The sequence below is a fragment of the Chelonoidis abingdonii genome, chromosome 17, assembly GCF_003597395.2.
Source record: "Chelonoidis abingdonii isolate Lonesome George chromosome 17, CheloAbing_2.0, whole genome shotgun sequence".
NCBI lineage: Eukaryota > Metazoa > Chordata > Testudines > Testudinidae > Chelonoidis > Chelonoidis abingdonii.
Window position 1 is genome coordinate 35,794,427 of NC_133785.1, and position 19,896 is coordinate 35,814,322.

At 42.5% G+C, this 19,896-nt stretch overlaps 1 protein-coding gene across 2 annotated transcripts in view; it reads left to right on the plus strand.

Moving 5' to 3' along the window:
• The window catches only part of PRICKLE2 (prickle planar cell polarity protein 2), a 192,542-nt gene that overhangs the window by 66,080 nt on the left and 106,566 nt on the right, over positions 1-19,896 (plus strand). The window contains exon 1 of one of the 2 annotated variants that reach the window (XM_032801041.1): positions 11,430-11,675. The exons of the other annotated variant lie outside the window; for it this stretch is intronic. The gene's annotated coding sequence lies outside the window, so the exon portion shown is untranslated. Of the gene's footprint in view, positions 1-11,429; positions 11,676-19,896 lie in introns of those variants that run through there. 2 annotated transcript variants of the gene reach the window in all.

Consider the following 19,896-nt stretch of genomic DNA (forward strand, 5'->3'; position numbering starts at 1 on the left):
GCTGCATGACCCAGCTCTATTAGCTAAGCCTGTATTAGTCTTTTCAACCTCTACTGAGCAAGAAAACTGCATGGCCACCTTTAGCTTGTCCATTTAATAAAAGGGCTTTAGGCCCTAATCCAGCAATACACTTAAGCACATGCTTAACTTTAGGCACTTTTAGTCCCACTGAAGCCCCATTCTCTCTGAGAAATAAGTTAAAGATGCCTTGATGAAGGTTTCTTGCTCTGCGAGGACTTGGAATTTCAGGAGGTCACAATTTCACTGTGACTTTTCCTTTAACTTTGCCCACTGGTCTGTTATATGTCCATCTCTGTGCCTGATCCAAAGAGTGCATGAGTCTGTTACAACCTCCAGCTTCAAAGTGCTGGTTCAGGTTGAGATGAAGAAACTCATGGATTTAGCTCTGAAGGTTTCCAGCGCAGATCTTGATGTCAGGAGAAACGGTGGCTATCCCACATGGTCATAAGCCATATGCGAAAGGTCAATGAAACCTCAATAGAATATGGTACTTGATTCTGCAATGTCATGGTGCAAAATGTCCTAACTTTCCATTGACCTCAATGGTAGCTGAAATGACTCGGCACTTTTTAATTTGTGTCCAAATACCGTACACACCTCCAGTCAGGTGCCATTTTTCTGGAAGTGTGACAAATAGCTGGAAGGCACTGGAGAAATCAGTTTTTATTCAAGACAGCTCCAGGGTAACATGCATTAAAAATGGTTTCCCGTGCATTGGGAAGCTGCTAGGTCTGTACAAATGCATGCAATTTTATTATTAAACAAGTACATTAAAAATCAATAATCTCATTAACGTGCCCACTGCAACTCCTACTGTTCAAGAGTATTTAACTGCTTTCTTCTGCTGTAAGTAGCCATTTGTGTATTCTTCCAGGGGAGCCGTAATTAAGGAAAGATGAGAAATGAGGGGAGCTTGTGTAACTGGAAACTGTTATTATTGACTCAAACAGAAAGCAAAGTCCACATGCTAGTTTTGAAGGATTCCGTCTCTGCAGGAGTTCCTCCACTCAAGCATCCAATGTTGCCAACCCCAAATACTCAACAATCATCAGGCAGGCTACCCAAAATCAGGAAATGGCTTAGAAATCAGAAGACGTAGTTCAAAAAAAAAGAGAGAAAATTTGGGTTCTTTTCACTTGCCTTCTGGTTTTTGAGCCTGTAGGGCTTATGGGTGAAATCCTAGCCCCATTCAAGTCATTGGCCTTTGGCTGTATTTTCAAGCTTTTCTCCATTACCAGGAGGACTAGGAAATTACTTTTTTAAATTAAGATTCTCTCATAATCCCCTAACTCCAGAAACTGGGGCTTCAAGAGAAACATCAAATATTGCAATACTCTCACTAAAATCGTACAAGCTGGCAATACTGATCACTCACTACACTTTTCCTGGCTTTTCTTTCACTCTGCGATTACAGGGATGGAGATAATTCCTTTCTATCCAATTTAATTAAGCCACTAGACAGTGCTCTTACATTGTTTTGATCTTATAGCCTACTTACCACTATTATGTGGAGGAGAGTGTTACAAAAAAAAAAGTGAAAGGTTTACTGCTTTCTTCTAATGAGCACCAGTTATCCATTTGCAGTAGAAATAACTACAGAAGATGTAAGTAATCATTGGCATTATTAAAGCTGAGACCCAGCTACAGTCATCTCAATTGAAAAATACATACAGGAGCCTTCTATTTACAAAAGATCAAGAATTTCTTTAGGGTTTATTATATACTCACAAAACAGTTCAGTTGTCTTTAAGGGAAATGCAAACTTTGATGTCTAAGAAATGTGTTTTTAAAAAGTCTGTTTCGTTTTTTTAATTCTCACGTTTCTTTGGTTGTTCCATCTCCCTCTTTTTTGTCTTTTTATGATAATATCTTGCCTTTGCATCCACAGTAACACACTAAAAATGATCTAAAGCCGAGAGTGATTTATCTTGAAATGGCGAACCGCAGCTGTGCTCTGTGGTGTAGACTATCAAGGTAAAAACAATACATGACTTTTAGCTCTCGAAGTGTTTATGTTTGGTGCCAGAGGTACTCAAAAGTTTTTGCAATGTGTCTCTACAGTGCAGGCAGGGTTTCAACAAAAGAAGAAGAAGAAGAGTGCAGTATCTTTTGAAATCTATCCAGGATCTTGCTTACCCTGCTGGGTTTAATTTTAGAACACAGAGTTTATTGTAAAGGGGAAAAATGTTTTTGGTGTGTTGTGTTCTCTGTGTAATCAAATCCAGAAAAAAAGCTGTTGTGGGCATCGTTCATTAGATTCATCTACATGGGCAAATTCATGTTTCCATTTTAGTTTTCTAAAAATCCTGCACGAGTGAAATGTATTTATTGATGGTGCAGATCTGATGTCCCTGATATTGTTACCTATGATGTGGAATGGTGGGGGGTGGTGTATGAGCATCCCAGTATGTATTTTGTGTTTGAGGGTGGTTTAATACTGATAACTGTGGGTTTAATCACTGTGAAAGTGCCTGGATTATGGGATACCTAGAAATAAGATAGAATAAATAGAGCCTACTCCCTTCCACAGCTTCCAAAACCTAAGACATGCCCAAACAGACTCGCAGCTTTTAAAACTCCTCTCTCTGTCCAGTGTCATGTTCCCTCAACTGCCTTCTTGCTGCCACATGCACCCCCTGCGTGACCCCTTCCCCCCAAAAATAACCACACTCCCAGGGCTGGTGCAACCATTTAGGCGGACTAGGTGGTTGCCTAGGGCGCCGAGATTTGGGGGCACCAAAAAGCGCCCCCCAATTTTTTTTTAAATGGTTGAGCAGTCCTGCTGCTAGAACAGAGAGGGAGCCGGCAGCCCAGGGTGTCCCCTGGGTCAGGGCGCCGCTGCAGCAGCTGGCAGCCCAAGGGGTCCCCTGGCCCAGGGAAACCCCGGGCTGCTGGCTGCTGCGGAGGCGCTCTGACCCTGGGTCAGGGCGCTGCCGCGGCAGCCAGCAGCCCAGGAGCCCCCTCGGTCAGGGCGCCGCCGGAGGGGGTGGCAGGCAGCTCCCATGGAGCTGCCACAGTGGTGCCTTCGGGCGGTCCACTGGTCCGCGGCTCAGATGGAGCTACCGCAGTCGTGCCTGCGGACGGTCGGCTGCTCGTGCAGCTCCGGTGGACCGCCCACAGGCACACCGGACCCTCTGCAGGCACCACTGTGGCAGCTCCACCGGAGCCGCGGGACCAGCGCACAGGGCAGCGAAATTGCCGTCCACGTAGGGCGCTCAAAACCCTAGCACCGGTCCTCCACACTCCTTCACCATCACCATCCTCCTGGGTGAGAAACCTTCCTGCACCCTCAGTGACAAGTCCCCCCTCATCCATCCCCCAGAAGTAGCATGACCAGATGTCCCGATTTTATGGGGACAGTCCTGATATTTGGGGCATTTTCTTATATAGGTCCCTATTACCCCCCACGCCCTGTCCAGATTTTTCACACTTGCTGTCTGGTCACCCTACCCAGAAGTCTCTCATGTCCCCCTTGCTTTTTTGTGATCCTGAGTGCGACTGAACAAGTCATTTGTGCCTTGTGTCAATTAGAGAGTAGAATCCTCCCATGGCTCGTTCCCCAAAGTGGAGCGCTGGGAGCTGAAACACTTTGTAGAGCCCCTCAGACTGCAGAAGCCCACTGCTGCGCCCCTTCAGAGTGCAGCCCACTACTCACGCCCCCTCAGGTGGCCGGCCAGCTTCACCATCTAGTGCATGAGTGGAGAGGGGCGGGACCAATGCTCTAGCCCTCCCAAGCCCCTTTTTGGGCACTGAGCATGCCCGGCGAATAGGGAAGAAAGGATGGAGCAATCCGTCGTCACAATGACTACGAGTGTGCCTGGCCCTGGTCCTGGCCGCGGGTTATGGAAGGCAGGCTCTTGTGTTCTCCTTTTTCCCAACTGTGCACCTTGATAAGGGGCGGGCAGAGACTTTGTGAGCACCAGGGGAGAGGAACCTAAACACCAAAGCTGAGCGGCACTAACATTGAAACAGGGAACAGTTAGAGTCTTCTTCAGGGAAAAGAACTTACAATCCTCAACAGTATTTTATAATGGGATACAGCATTTACATAGTTTGGTGTAATAAAGGAGAATTAAATAAAGGGTCCTACTGTATCAATAATGATATTTTTGTATGCAGACTATCATCCAGCCACTAGGTGTTCTCTGTGTGCTGTTTAGAATTCCAGAGAGGATGGGCTCCCTGGTAAACAAGAGAGACAAAACGGGAACTCAAGCTCTCTGGAAGCCTATTAGCGTGTTTTGGTAAGGGTAGCTGCTCTATTTAATAAAATGCCTCCTGTTTAAAAAGAGTTGTGATTCCACATACCATGATGATGATGACATGTGGAGTTGAGTGCGTAGAAATACACGTGAATAACTTAAGCATGCTGCTGTGATTATGTAAGCATCAGCAAACTGTAGTGCGTGTACATGCAGAATACCCAACTGGCCGTTTGCATGGGCAGCTGCAGTAATTGCTTGTACAGAGTTTGTGTGTGCAGTAATGAAAATCTGGTCCTCAAGTGTGGTGGTAAAAAACAAAAACAAAATTGCTTTGTAAAAGATGGCCCGATACTCTTTGTCATGGGCGTGTTTCAATGTAATGATACATGATGACAGGTAAGTGTTCAGGAAGAGAATTCCAGTAACTGTCACCAATAGAGCCCAATTAGATTTCATTTCCCTAGTTCAAGAAACAATTCCTGTCATCGTAGGGTCCTGTGAAGCCAAAGAAATGGCAGAGGGAGAGAGAAGTAACGTGTCCTAAACACAAGGAAGTGAAGGCTCTTATTTTCCATAATCTGACACATTAAAAATGTAATGTTCTCATTCTATTTGGAAGCATTTTAGCTGTCTAATTTGCACGTCTGTGTAGTCGTACTGTTGTACGTTCTTCTGTATGTTAACACATACCCTGGAGTGATGTCTTGTGAGCTGCTCTGGTAATACAAAACAGAAAAGGTGGAACCATTCTAGCATGCCTGCGCTAAAGGGAAAGAGACATGCCCCATTGCCCACATTCATTTACAGTATTTGAGAGCCCCCTCAGAATATGTTACACACACAACACACTCCTGCTGGGTACAGCTGAACAGTTCATCATTGCAAGAGCCATTCCATTCCCTGAGAAGGCATTTTCAGAAGCATCCACAGACAGATCCCTTGGAATGCTCGACCAGTTGAGCGATTTAACTAGCTGAACACAGGAGCTTTACAAGCTACATTCATAGGTCTTATGGCTATTTCTTATAGTGCCACCTAGTCAGTAGTGTGGGGGTCAAGACTGTAAAGCTGAACAGTTCTAGCAACGAAGCTCTGAGCTGTACCTCTGCTCATTAGTCCAACCTTTCATTACAGTTGCCTATTTAGAAATGGAGAGGTCATGTCAAGGCATGTTCCTTCTATTATTCCAATGCAGATAATGAAATGACTGTGACAGAACAAAAAGAATAAAGTGTGCTATACAGAGCTTTCTGGGAAAAGCAGTTTTAAAAACAATAGGCCAGATCGTCAGCGGGTGTAAATTGCCTAGCTCCGTTGACTTCTACAGTTCACACCAGCTAAGGATCTGGCCTGTGATGCTGATCAGTGTTATCCGGTTTTCACAGTTCAGAACTTTGTTGGAGCTCTTCAGAACATTTGCAAATGGAACAGACTCTTCCGGATAGAATCCTGAACCTGCTCCCATGAGGTCAATGGCAAAACTATGTGATTGCAACATAGACAATGCCCTAACTCCTACATCCCCACTATAATTTCAGGGAGTAGAAGTTGGTATTCCCCAGTGCTGGGCTTAATTTCATAGCTTGAGAATTGCACTAAATAATTACGCATATCTGCAGTGGCTTTGACCTATAGGCCAAGATATGTGGTGTATTAAAATAAATATTATTAGCTGAAAACTTAGCTAACCCTTACCAGAAAACAAATAAAATAAGCAACTTAGCAGAGCTCTAGATGGCTTCAAAGGAGCTGAGATCTTAAACATTTTTACAAGTCTTTTATGACTGTCTCAACTACCTTTTATCTTGATCAGTTTCGCCATCGTGACTACCATTGACTAATGACGTCTGCTGGAGGGTGCAGAACTGAGCATTTGCAAGAGTTCCTGTGGTTACAAGCAGCTATGGCTTTTCATGATTTCAGCAGACATTGTGTTTCTTTCCTCGCCATCCCTTTCCCCGTGCCTCCTGCTCCTAAGGCCAGAGCTGAATTTTCTAAACCTAGTCACCTACTTGATCTGCGTGCATAATTTCCATCTGTGTAAAAGGAAGTGGGACAGACGCACCGAGAGGAGACAGTTCCTCTAATTCGGGGGTTCTCAAACTGGGAGTCGGGATCCTCAGGGGGTCACATGGTTATTATGTGGGGGGTTGTGAGCTGTCAGCCTCCACCCTTAATCCCTCTTTGCCTCCAGCATTTATAATGGTGCTAAATATACACAAAAGTGTTTTTCGTATATAAGGGGGGGGGGGGTTGCACTCAGAGGCTTGCTATGTGAAAGGGGTCACCAGTACAAAAGTTTGAGAACCGCTTCTCTAATTTCTCTGTGCTCCTGCCTCGCAGAATGATTGCCTCCACGGTTTTACAGTCAACATCTTGCCCACAATGGAGGAGAGATTTGTCTGTCTGGAGACACTGTGTTGACAAGCAATGAAGTTTAGGGCTCTCTGAAGCCTCTAGCAGTACAAAAGCAAGCAGCCAGCATACAGCTGATAAGTGTTGGCAAGAATTTGCTCCCCTAATTATTCTCCCTTATGCATAGATAATTTTAATATAGTTGCACTTATCAACCCCGTTGTTATCGGAGTTGTGAGGACTGACCTGCTAATCATAACCAAAAATTAATGGAAATTTGAAGTAGTTGAGGCAGTGGTCTCTGAAGTGCTCAGAGAGCAGCTTCAAAGGGGAATTGAAAAGTGAAGCAGCGTGTGTTGCCCTTTCAGCTGTAGATAAAGAGACCCAATGTCAGTTACTGAATTGCTTGTGGCGGGAGGCAAGAAATAAAACTGGAGGACTGTAAATAAGAGGTTAAAAGCCAGATCCTGGGAGGTGTTGGGCCCTCTCAAGTCCCCATTGAAAACAGGTCAGCAACATGTAGAAACCAGACTCCTTGGTTTAAAAAAAGAAGGAAGTGCGTACTTTGCAAGAGTATGGGGGTTCTTGGCACTTCAGCAAGACAGGCCAAATCAATTCCATTATTACCATCCCCATAGACTTTAGGGCTCACATCCTCACGTGATGTGAATTGGAACTTTGCAGTTGAAGTGAAGTGACATCAAAGGATCCATTCACCTGTGGATCTGGCAGGTTATTGCCCAATAGCACTGTGAGTTTATGTAGATACTTCACAAAGCATTTCTCATTCATCTTTTCAGAGGTTTTCTTTAAAATGTCATAGATCCTTTTTGACTGGAGAGATAAAATATCTTATCAGTACAGAGGACTCACAGAGTCCGTAAACATTCTTTTATGTTGGTAAGGCTAAAAGAAAGGACTGATTAGCTTGTCTTAAATATCAAAAATGTGGTTTGCGTGTGTCTGAGTGCCTGTACACACATCTGAAAGAGATTTTTGAACATGTTGTTTTTGAATCATAGTTTAGCAAATTGCACTTACATAGTTCTGTCATGGGCACATTCAGAATGAATTTATAGATGGATGTTTGGAGTACTGGCTAGCAGATAAATAGTTTTATAAAATAGGAATAAATTGCTTATATGTGCAAAATAAAAATGGTTCAATGAACACATTTTCTTTGCACTAGTAAATGGAAAATGAAATATCATTTAATCCAGTCCATATGTGTAGCTGAGGATCTTAAAAAGGATGTTTATTGGTTTTCCAGCTAATCCAATATTGGTGGGGGAGAACTGTATAGACAATGAGAAAATGATTTATAGAGCAGTAAAAGAGCTTGGATAGGAAAGTATTCATAATCTGTTACGTTCTAGTTTTTGAGTTCTGCTGCCTCCTGGAGAGAAATCGCATCCCACAGCCTTCAGGCTAGCAAATTGATATTGTTCATGAGTTTGAGCATCTCTGGACAAAAAATAACTTAGTTAATTTTGAGCTAAAGTTGCTCTAACCTATTTCCTCACAGCAACGCAAACATTGAAGGGGATGAAAACCCTCAAGTAAGGCAACTTTCCCACCTGACCCGATACCGATCTCCAAGAGAGAGCTGCTGTTCATAAGATTCAGTCACGCCAATGTCCTTGTGCTCTCTTGGAAACACTTTGGGCCAGATTTGCAGCTGTGGCGGATGCTGCGGTGGAATTAGTTGTGGCTCCCTCATTCTGGTTTTACACCAGCCACAGCGTAGAGAGAGTAGCATTGGTGTTGCTCCAAACACCAGCCAAAAGTAGCCAGACCGCAAGAGGGCCGTGACCATGCTCCCTCCCTCCCGCCATGTCTTCTATAATGGGGGGCGGGGGAGGGGGCAGAGCTGGCTGTGCCAGCAGAATCCTCAGATGTGTAGATTTGGTGGCTTTCCTGCCATGCCCAGTGCTGCAAAGGGGCTGGACTGCAGAAAAGCATCTGGCATTTTCGGTGCAGCAATGCCTCCTCCTCAGTAAATGCATGGGAGAACTGAAAATCACACTGCAATGCCCCACCTTTGCTCTGGGGTACCTTAGGAGAAGCGCAAACAAACAGACGTCCATGCTGTATAACACTGTGACTTTTTTTATCCCTTTTTTTATCCCTGCTGAGCCTGGACTGTGGTTGCTGGCTCGGGTGATGTTGCTGGCACATGGAGTGTATCTGGGTAACAGAGGGGCTGGAGAGGAAGGACTGTGCTACCCAGTCTCTGAAGGAGATCCTGCCGTGTAAGCAAACTGAGCCAAATACCTGGACCTGAATCAGATCCTCTTGGGCCTTAGCATGCTGCTATGGGCCAGATGAAAGGCTATGGGGGACAAGCTGAATAGGTTCTTGGAGCGGAGGAGTACAACCGAAGAGCAGCTTACAAAACAAGTGGAACAGAATCAGAAGCTGGCAGCTTCTTCCCTAGGCTTCAGGTGGTAGACTTTTGTTCTGGGGCTTGGTAAATGGATACAAAACCGTTCTCTTCCGTTTGGTTGCAGCTCAGGTCGATAGTGCTTGAAAGACATTCCCATCCAGTGGATGGCCAGCTGCTTCTGTTGGTGGGCAGAGAGGTTTCCGCGTTCGGAGGCGGGAAATGCCTCTTGTAAATAGTGCCTTTCTTGTTGGGAGCCTCAGCAAAGAAGCCCAGGAGTGAACATGCAAGGAGACCAAACTCCTTCCTTTTGCACTCTGTCCTCCCTCCATCTAGAGCAATGTGTGGCGGGCTAGCCTGCAGTTCTCTTGATTCTGCGGATACTCCTGAAGACATCAGTTTCCATTGTTATCATGTTATGATGAACGCTAGATTTCACGCAATTAAAACAGCTCCAGTCGTGTGGTATAACTGAGGGCTGAGTAAAAACTTATTTGGGGATTTTATCAGATGCAAGTTGCCTCTTACTGGTTGCTCTGAGTAGACTCCTGAATGAGCAGGATAACCTCCAAACTCCTCCTTAGAACCTACTTAGTCTGTGAAGCCTACCAATGTACGGTGATGCACTGATGGTGTCTGAATGTGTTCTTGTACTTTGACTAGTATCTTATGTATCATACGTACGTTGTAAACTCCTTGGTAAAGGGACATTTAATTATAAAGTACCAAGCACACTCATTAGCCTTCTGTAGTAATAATAGCCTGCCCCAAATTCTGATGTTTTTTCTAGGTCTGAAGTTGCTAGACTATTTTCTACACACTTAATTTTGGTGACAGCTAGCTGCAGGAAAACGGGGTGCTTCCAACAATCAGAAAGAGCAAGTTTCTGAAAGCCTGCTTGCTGAGATAATCATGATTATTCCTTCAAGCATTCTTTTGATCTTCCAGCCCTTGATTTTTCTTCAGCATCTCGAAAATGAATGGAAGTGAAATTTGCTTTCCTACTCTCGCTCCTCTTGAAGTGATCTCACTGAAGTTTTAAAGACATACCTTTTTTCTTGCCTGTGTTTTGGTTATTCTGGAACTTTCGTCTGGAGTTCCTTTTCTAAATTTAAAATGTATATTTTGCATCTGCAAGGTAATACTTTTAAATGCAAAACAGTCCATTAAAGTTAAACTGGGAATACCATAGCTAAATGATTTTTCTAGCCTCACTCCTTTGCTTGCATGTAGTCTTACATTGGCTTTATCCACATGCCTGTGCCAAGCTGGAAAAAACTACTTTAAGGTTGGTTTCTGCAGTCCATACATCAATTCAATATTCGTGAGTATACACTAGAGGGCTGTGGTTTTCAACCTTGCTTCATTTGCGGATCCCTAAAAAAATGTCGAAGGCGGGTGTGGACCCTTTGGAGATGCAACCTGTGGTCCGCAAACCCCTATGATAGAAGTCTTAAACTGAAAACTGACTCAACAGAATTCAACTATAAATGTTGCATGTACTTGGGCCGGCATTTGATGCAGCATGAGAAAGGGCGCTAAACTGTGGGCTTCTATGGTAATGACAACATTTCCAGGTTTTGACCTGTAGGTGGGGGTATTCGCATACTTCCGATTGGTCAGAAAAAAGGAAATGCCTTTTCTGAGTTCTGAAACATTTATTTTCATAGTCACCTTTTGCGTATTCCTTAAACATAGTCTGCGGCCCCCCCAGGGGTGCGCGGGTCACAGGTTGAAAACTACTGCCATAACTACAACATAACTTCAGATTTATTCCAAATGTATCTAAACTTTTTGACTAAATTTTGCAGGTACAATATGTCAGCAGAATCTCTCCAGGTTTACACAACTGTACAAAATCAAAATTTATCACATGAGCATAAAAGGCCTGTATCTTCTTTCATGCCAACCTGTTTGAGAATGAACAGAAAGTTTCTAGGTCCTTGTACCTCCTGCAGGAAATGGCACATGTTGTAGCTCTGCAGTTTATAATTTTATGAGTAGCCCCTCGTTTAGTCTAAGTTTCAAAAGTTAGTACCATGAGCAAGCATGTAGATCTGTATGCAGTGAAAAGAACTGAGCCTCTTTTACAGTTAGGTTCTATCGAAAAGAACACACATGAACAGTATTCGAGTTATTTGTCAGGCGTCTTTTATGGCATGATAGTTAACTGTGAGACTCATTTTTACTTTTAGAACTACGTGCTGCTTATAAACCTTTTTCTACTGACATACAGCCATGAGCTGTGGTAGGCAAAGTAACTTTTCCTTTAGCTCTGTTAGTTAAAGCTGTAAGGGATGCTGGCTCCTGAGATCGGAATTTGGTTAGAGGGACAGGGTTGGGTTATGCCTTCTGATTTTCTCCAATAAGCTAAAACTTTGGTGGGCGTCGCTGGAAACAGCCTGAGTGCTTTAACTCCCCAAATGACCTAACTGACTTGCAGCTACAAACAGCCTTCTTGAACAGCAAAGCCACTCCAAATGGCAGTGTTTTAGTCAGACTGTGTGAGAATGCTTCTCCACCTCTCACTGAGTACCCCAGAGGGCCTCAGTAAGCATTTTGCTCTTTGCTTCAGCCACCACACTTTTCTCATTAGGAAGACATTGAAGAGACGTCTCTTTTTTTTTCTCTCCATCTTTCTCTCTTTCCTTTCTCCTTCCCACTGAGGCAGTGGTTTTTGTGCACGCGAAATAAATGCCTGTTTAGTCGGGGTAAGTAATCGTGTTCAGTTTGTAACATAGGAAAGCATAAGCCATTTAATCTGAGACTAATACTTACACTTGGAAAGTTGTTTTCAGTTGTAATATTCTGTATCCAGCTGTAAACTCAGGGTTGCTTTTGCAATTAGGCAGGAAAACTGATCTAACTAGCTCAAATGTTGTAGACAATTTTGGTCTCATTTAATTACTGCTGCTAAATTACAGTTCAGACTTGATTTACTAATATAGACTATTAATATCTATACTTCAAGTGGGGTTTGGTTTGGTTTGGTTTGGTTTGGGTTTTTTTTACCTTGGCAAGTTGTAAAACTGAGAGAACTGTGGCTTTGCACAGCTTCTCTTACCAACTTCTAGACCACTTGTAGTTTTTTAGTGCTTTAAGAGTCTAAAATGTGAAACACTGTGGGAGTCTGAAGCTTATCGTTAGCTCTTAGTTTCAAAATGTAGCGTATGTCATCTCAGCTGCTATGGGGATTTGTGTGGAATGACAAAATGCAAATCTTGAACCTTTTGACAGCTGTGTTTAATACAGGCTAAAATGTTATTTTTAACTCTTGGATGTTGAATTTTTATATTAAAAATATTAGCATGAATTCTAAAAGGAATGTAGACTTTCTCTGATGCAAAGTAAAGCACTCTTTTTTGTTTCAAGTAAAACAAAGATTTTTAAGTATCTAATGAAATGTACTTAACTTAATGGCTTTTGAATACTTTTGCAATTAAGCAACTGGCAAGTCACATTTCACACGTTCACTGGTTAGTCATAAATGACACATTTGGGTGAAAAAAAGATACTTCTTACAAATACAAACTAGCACATTGTCTACAGAATGCTGGTCTGCGTGAAGTTACTTTGGCTATTTGCTGCTATAGATATGTTTAACATCCTCTTCTATCTGCATTCGTTTAGCCAGTTTAAATCATTTGTATGCTTTGGGATTCCTGCTTTCTTCAAGCAGATGTGTTGATCTGCGCAACTGGTGGAGTAATTGGAGAGGCGGACATAGTGATCTGTGTATACAGACAGAGCAAATATCCACTTGGGAGGGAGTGGATTAGGACAATTCTTAAAATAATCAGTTGCAAAAACTTGAGAACATAGTGCTAGGCAACTGAAGGTGTCAAGTGAGCTGGAGCAGTGAAAACCTTGTATATTTCTAATTCTGTTCATCATATTACAACCTGCCCCTTAGCGGGGATAAAAAAAAAATAAAAATGATCCAATATTACGTATCTGTGGAGTCAGTGCATAGCCTATACCCACAGAACTGCACATAATCCCGATCATAGGAGCAGTTGGCTGACGTAAAAAAAGTAAAAGAGAGATGTTATGGCCAGGCTTACTTGACTTTATTTCTGTTGAGAGAAAGGGAAATAAAATATTTTTGCACTGACAAATAGTTGATCCATGCTGGAGCAGAAGACTATTCTGGTTCTTAAGGCAAATTCCTCTGAAAGTGTGAATCATTTACTTTGAATTTTTGTGGTGGAGGCTTGGAGATGATTAAATGTTCTGTCTGCAGGAAATTACCAGGGGATTTGAGTATTTTCCTGAATCAGCCTCAGATGGGACCCAGCTTTTGGTGTAATACAAGAAAGTACTGTTCCGGGGCAGTCTTTCTGTGCTTCCCTGCCTATTGACAGAGCAGGCCTCCCTGAGTCTTTCAGAGCTCTGGTTAAGCAAGAGTATTTTTGTTACATTACCATCTAAGTAATCACAGCAACATGCTGATTTCTCTAATGATCTTGATTAAGTTATCACTTATTTCCTTAATTAGCTGCTTGATCTACTTATACCTTCAATGAGTTTATTGCTCTTCTAGTGATTACAATCTATATGAATTTTTGCAAAGGTGACTCTTCCCTCCTTAGGTAACACTGGAGCTTCAATTAAAGGGCTGTAACACTACTAAGCCAACACATAACAGTTCCGTTTGACTGTTTAAGGCACTGCAGAGTTGGGGAGTGAGAAATAAGGACAGGATTGTTAAAGTTAAAGTCATGAACAGTTAAGAAGTAAAGATGTCAGGGGGAACAGGAAACTGAAAATACAGTCTTGTGTAACAGCACTGAGCTGCTCCCAGTGAGGCGAAGCAAAATGGCATCTCTTTGGCATCTTTATCTTTTGTCAGTGATAATTTAGAACTGCGGAGGATCTCAGTCCACGAGAGAGTATGGCTTTAGAATACAGCTCTCCAGAGAAGATGTGGATGTGTTTAAAATATTTCTGTAAGAGTTCCGCGGATTTGAACTAGGCCAGAGGGCACAGCGCTGGTGGAAGGCTACCTAAATATGCACCCAGACATTTCAAATTCTGGATTGAGGGGAGGGGGAAACAGCTACCCAGCATTGTTTGATATGTCACTGAAAAACACATCAGTCATTTGTATCTGTTGGTGGCAGTTGCTCTCAAACAGAGCGAGGATTTAACAGAATTAAAAAGTGTGTTTTAGAAATGGGCATGTTAAATACATTAATTACATACGATAATTGGAGGCGAGTTGCTGTCTCAAACCCAGCCAGGGAAAATATTTTAAAACAGTTTGCAGTACAACTAGACTAGCTGTGTTGTTTGGGCACAGGGCCACAAGAGGGATGTGTGTAGATGTGCACTAAATGTGAGACAGCTTGGGGAGGGAGTTGTGCCCTGGGACCTTCCTACATTCTCCAGCATGCAGGAGAAATGTACTGTCTACACTATTCTTTGGGAAGGTGCAGCTTTCTCTTCCCAGTGAGCTGGGCCAGCTCTGTGTCTTGTAGGGGCGATCTGTAGGTTGCGAGGATGGAGTATTTACTGGGCCTTACACAAGATGCATGGGAGAGAGAGGGGAAGGTTTTTTCCACCCATATTCACTCTGCCCCCGTGCAAAGGCCAGCCCGAATTGTAGGGTACAGATCTTTGCATTGTGTATCTAGTAAGGTGTTGGAGGCTGAGGTGGGAGGGGCGCTGCACTCGGCTTGCGCTAACAACTGTATTTGGATGGTCGCTGTTGGCAAGGGGGAAAGTGCTTGGGTGGAATGAAGTCATGCATTACTGTCACACCGTCCAGTACTGCAGGAGTTCCAGGGAGTTATCAGAGCTCTTGGGTCAATTCATTAACAGTTTCTTTGGAAATTATACACAGTGTTTAATCTTCCAATACCTTTCAGGTCCTTTGCTCTGTGGAAGTGCACCCAGCCGAGTCACGGAGCACATACTTTCCAGATAATAAAACACCTTTCCTCCTCCAATTACGAGCACAGCTCTGTGTCTTTCCCATGCAGTGCTAGCAGGCACACACACATCTAGTGGCTTTTGTAGGAAATCGCAAGTTACCGTCAAATTAGCACATTCAGCTGTGCCGATGGGAAAAACATTTGATACCATCCCGAGGGAGACCCACTGAAGATGCACTATGTCTGTAGTAATGAATACACCACAGTAGCTATTGGTGTTACTTAGAGCAGGGTCAGTTTTGTTTGTGTTCATCCAGTGGGGGCGGGGAGGGGACAGCATACTCTGATGCATAAATTTCAGTTAGCTATCAATATTGAACCATCTCCTTGTTTTAAAAATAGCATCATAGCTGGGGGCTGGTCTGTCACTAAGAAGCGCCAGTCAGTATTGGAGCCCCACTGTGGAAGGCACTATCCATACACATGCCCCAAAGAGCTTACTGTCTAAATAGACAAGGGAAGGATTATTATCCCATTTTATAGATAGCACACTGAGAGTACGTGGCTCGCTAAGGAAGACTGTGGCAGAGACAGGAACTGAACACAGATTTCCTGGGTCCCAGCCCAGAGCTTTTAACCACAAGCTCATCCTTGCTCTCCTTGTCACCAAGCATATTTCATAGAGGTATCTGGGAAATTTCTTGCAGTATAGTATCATATACCCCTCTAAGGTTGCAAGGATTTTCTGTTTCAAAATATTGACATTTTGGCTACCAAGGGCTTTACTGACATGCGAGGCCTTTTAACATGAAATCAGAAGTGGTTATTAGATCAGTGATTCTCAACCACCGGTACACGTACCCTGAGGGCTACACAGCAGTCTTCCAGGGGGTATTGAACTCATCTTGATATTTGCCTAGTTTTACAACAGACCACATAAAAAGCATTAGCAGAATCAGTGCAAACTAAAATTTCATACAGACAGTGACTTGTTTCTATTTTTCTATATACTATACGCTGAAATGCAAGTACAATCTTTATATTTCAGCTGATTTATTTTATAATTATATGGTAAAAATGAGAAAGTCAGCAATTTTTCAGGAATAGTGTGCTGTGGCATTTTTCTATTTTTATGTCTGATTTTGTAAGCAAGTCATTTTAAAGTGAGGTGAAATTTGGGGGTAAGCAAGACAAATCAGCCTCCTGAAAGGGGGACAGTAGTCCAGAAAGGTTGAGAGTCCCTGTGGGAGATCACTTGGCTTGGGTTTTTCTATACAGGATATTCTCCAGTACTTTGGCATCCTATTTTACCCATGCCATGCAATACGCCTTCCATTACTAGTCTTGGAGAATGTTCAACTGTCTGATACAGTGGTCCCCAAACAGACGTCCCTGGACCTCCACTGGTCTGCAGAGCATTTGCAGGTTATCTTCCGAGAGCAGCTGTTGCCGTGGTGGTGGCTGTCTTCACATTAAGAGAAATTAGGCAAGTGTATAATATGTTTTTAACCTAACTTGACCATGTAAGCAATTATGGCTGCCCAAGGAATGTTATTTGATTACCTTTGGTAGGAGAAATGTCCATAAGGTTACATCAAGAGATGGTGCACTACCATCCAATTTCAACCTGGTATAATACCCCCAAAATCAGTGGGGTTACACTGGCGTAACACTGGAGTAATGCAGTGGGAAATCAGACCCAGTACCTCTATGCTAGAGTCAGAGTGCTCCAGCTGGAGAACTCTCATATGGCTGGCCTAGAAATCCCATATGTCAGATCTGACAGTCAATACAAGTTGGTCTCACCAGTTATAGAATACTATATTTTAGTGTTGCCAACTCTCATGATTTTATCACTAGCCTTTAAATATTTGATGTTCCTCTTAAAGCCACAGGTCCTGGAATCAAGTGACCATGTGAGAATCTCAGCTTTCCTTTTTTTTTTAAACTAAGCTTCCTGCCCTAATGATTACAGAGAAATATTTGACAGCATGAACTCTAAAGGCTCAATATCTAGAAGGCAAATAAAAAGAACCTATTATTATTATTATTGATTAATCTCATGATTTTAACCAATCTCATGATTTTGAGATCCTGATTCATGATTTTTGCATGCTCGGGGTTGGCAATACTGCATCTGAAGAATATTTTGTCTCTCTCTTGCACCCATCTTTTACCATTATTGTATGTGTACATGTAGTTTCAATGGGAGAAAATTATGTTGGAGAAAGGGACAATGAACACTGTTAAAAAATCAACATTTCCCCACAGTTAGCATGCAGCAGCCTCTGAAATTACCTCCATTTTTTATGCTTCTAGCTCAGATATCAGCGTGGAGACTCTGAGTTAATGCTGACAGCTTGACTGGAAGTATTGTACTGTAGGTATAAGATGCCAGGTTGGATTCTCCCATAGTGGGTTGGTGCAATAGAGGAGGTCTGGATGGGTAAGTGTAGCTGTGGTTGTGGAATGTTGTTCTTATTGTTTACATTATAGAGGCAGATTATCCTATATGAGATGGAGGCTCAGTTCTGCCATCCCTTAGACTCATGCAGTTCACTGAGGTTAATGGAATTTCACAGGTATAAATGAAGCCAGAATTGAATACAAAGAAAGGATGGGTCTGTAGTTAAGACACTGGGCTGGGCCTCAGGAGTTCTGGATTCAGTTCCTGGCTCTGCCACAGATCTCTGGGTAACCTTGGGCAACTCACTTGACCTTTCTGCCTTTCAATTGCCCACCTTTGAATTGGGATTAACAATGCTGCCTTTCATATGGCCTCTGTCTGTTTAAAATGTAAGCTCTTTGGGGGAGGGACTGTCTCTTGCTATGAGTATGCACTGCGGCTAGCACAATGAGGCCAGGTCTTGGTTGAGAGCTGCCAGAATATAAATAATAATATTTTGGCCCCAAGGCTTATCTATAAACTCCTGTTGCTGGCTTGTCTCTTCAGCCTTTCTGCACAAACTGTGGAAGTAAGGTGGAGAGAGGTAATTGCTATTTGAATTCTGTTACATGACCGGACCCTTTTCTCCTCCTGCTTTGGACTATGGACTGATGTTTCCAATATTTCATTATATGTCCATATTTCCATCTCGTACTGCACTGTGAAGAAGAAAGGTAGACTTTGGTAAATGAGGTTGCTGCTTAATCCCATCAGGACTGAAAGGGAAGTATTCATTAAATATTTATTGGATTGTATTCAGTAACGTTTTCGCTGTGCTGGCAATGGACAGCAAAGCTGTCCTGAGAATTCAAACCTATGTCATGTAGTGAAATAGCTGGAAAGAGTTTTAGTCCAGAAAGCTTATGAATTTTTACATTGTTATACTAATATAGTCCTTGTACCTTAATCGTACTTTGGATTAACAACAATGGCAGTATGTCAGAAGTGTCAATTACCATTATGGGGATGAAGTATCAGAGGGGTGTCCATGTTAGTCTGGATCTGTAAAAGCAGCAAAGAGTCCTGTGGCACCTTATAGACTAGCAAATGTATTGGAGCATAAGCTTTCGTGGGATCCAACGAAGTAGGTATTCACTCACGAAAGCTCATGCTCCAATATGTTTGCTAGTCCATAAGGTGCCACAGGACTCTTTGTCACATTATGGGGATGTTTATGATAAATATTTTGGGCCTGATTTTCTGACTGGCACCAACTTGGCTTCAGATTTTTCAGGCACAATTAGTAGCACTTGGACATCACACTTCCTGATTCATGGACAGGACAGGTAGTTTGGCAGATAGGCCTAAATTTGCAAGTGACTAGTGATTTTGGGGTACTTCTGTTTCAGAATGCTCAATTTGGAGACATGTTAAAGGGGCTGGATTTTTCAGAGTTTGAGTTTTCAGTGATTCTGAAAACCACCTTGTTGATTCAAGGCCAATGACTACAATCCATTGTAGGTGCAAAATTATGGACAGTATTCTTTTGGAGCGCTATTTTGGAGCACTAAATTATGCCCTCAAAATTAGAGGTGGTGTTAGTGTGGTACAAACACTCTTACTGATTTGGCAATTGTTATGAAATCACAAGTTACAAAACATTACATTACTGTGTATTAAATCACATTTTACACTTGGAATAGTAAGCTAGCCAGTGTTTGAAGTGTATTTAACTATTTGTGGCAATATAATTAATTATAGCATAATGGCATGTGTCAGTATGTATCCCTCAGTAATAAGTGAAAGTGTATGAAGCAGTTGCAAACTAAGTGAAAGATTAAACATTTCTGAAGAGACAAAAAAGACCAAGGTTACTATTAAACTCATCTTGACAGTGGCTTTGTAGCATTCAGGATAATTTTGGAAACAAAATACGAGTGGGCTGTTTAATTTGACAGCTGGAGAAAGTGAGGTACCTATAATAAATAGTGAAAAGATATAGGGGAGACGCATGCTTATTGTAGCAAGGAAGTTGAAAGGCATGATGGGGCTGATTTTGTCATCCCTATGTGTTCCCATTAATTTCGGTTGGATTCTTACCAGAATAGAAGTGCAGAGTCAAACGCTGCAAGTAACAGACATGAATATACCTGTAATTTCCAAAGGTCTCATTTATTTTTTTCCTGCAGTGCATGAGAAATGAACCTTACAGCTCCCAGTAGCATTAATGAAAATTGCATGGCTCATTCTGCTCTCACAGAGCTGAGAATTTCTCACTATGCGTCAAATTCTGTTGTGTCATGTTTTGTCATTTCATGTACACCGATGCAGTGTAACACAATGCTTAGACATGTTTGATTAACCCGCCTTCTATCCCTCCGCTGAATAACTGATTCCTAACATTTGTGTGGATCGTTGGCAGTGATGATGGCAGAACACTTACTGAATTTGCAAGTTAGTGGCTGTTGCTTGTCTGAAACAGTCCGGATTTCTTTTGGATGACTCAGAACTTGTCTAACAACGATCAAAGCTGTAATGTTTTTCCCTTCTACTTTCTCTAAACATGCAGTTTATCATTCAAATACACATTTATTTTCTTGCGCTAGAACATTTCCAGAATCTTTGTTCTGGCTTCAAACTCAAATATTTATTTTTTCAGCCTTTCACGTA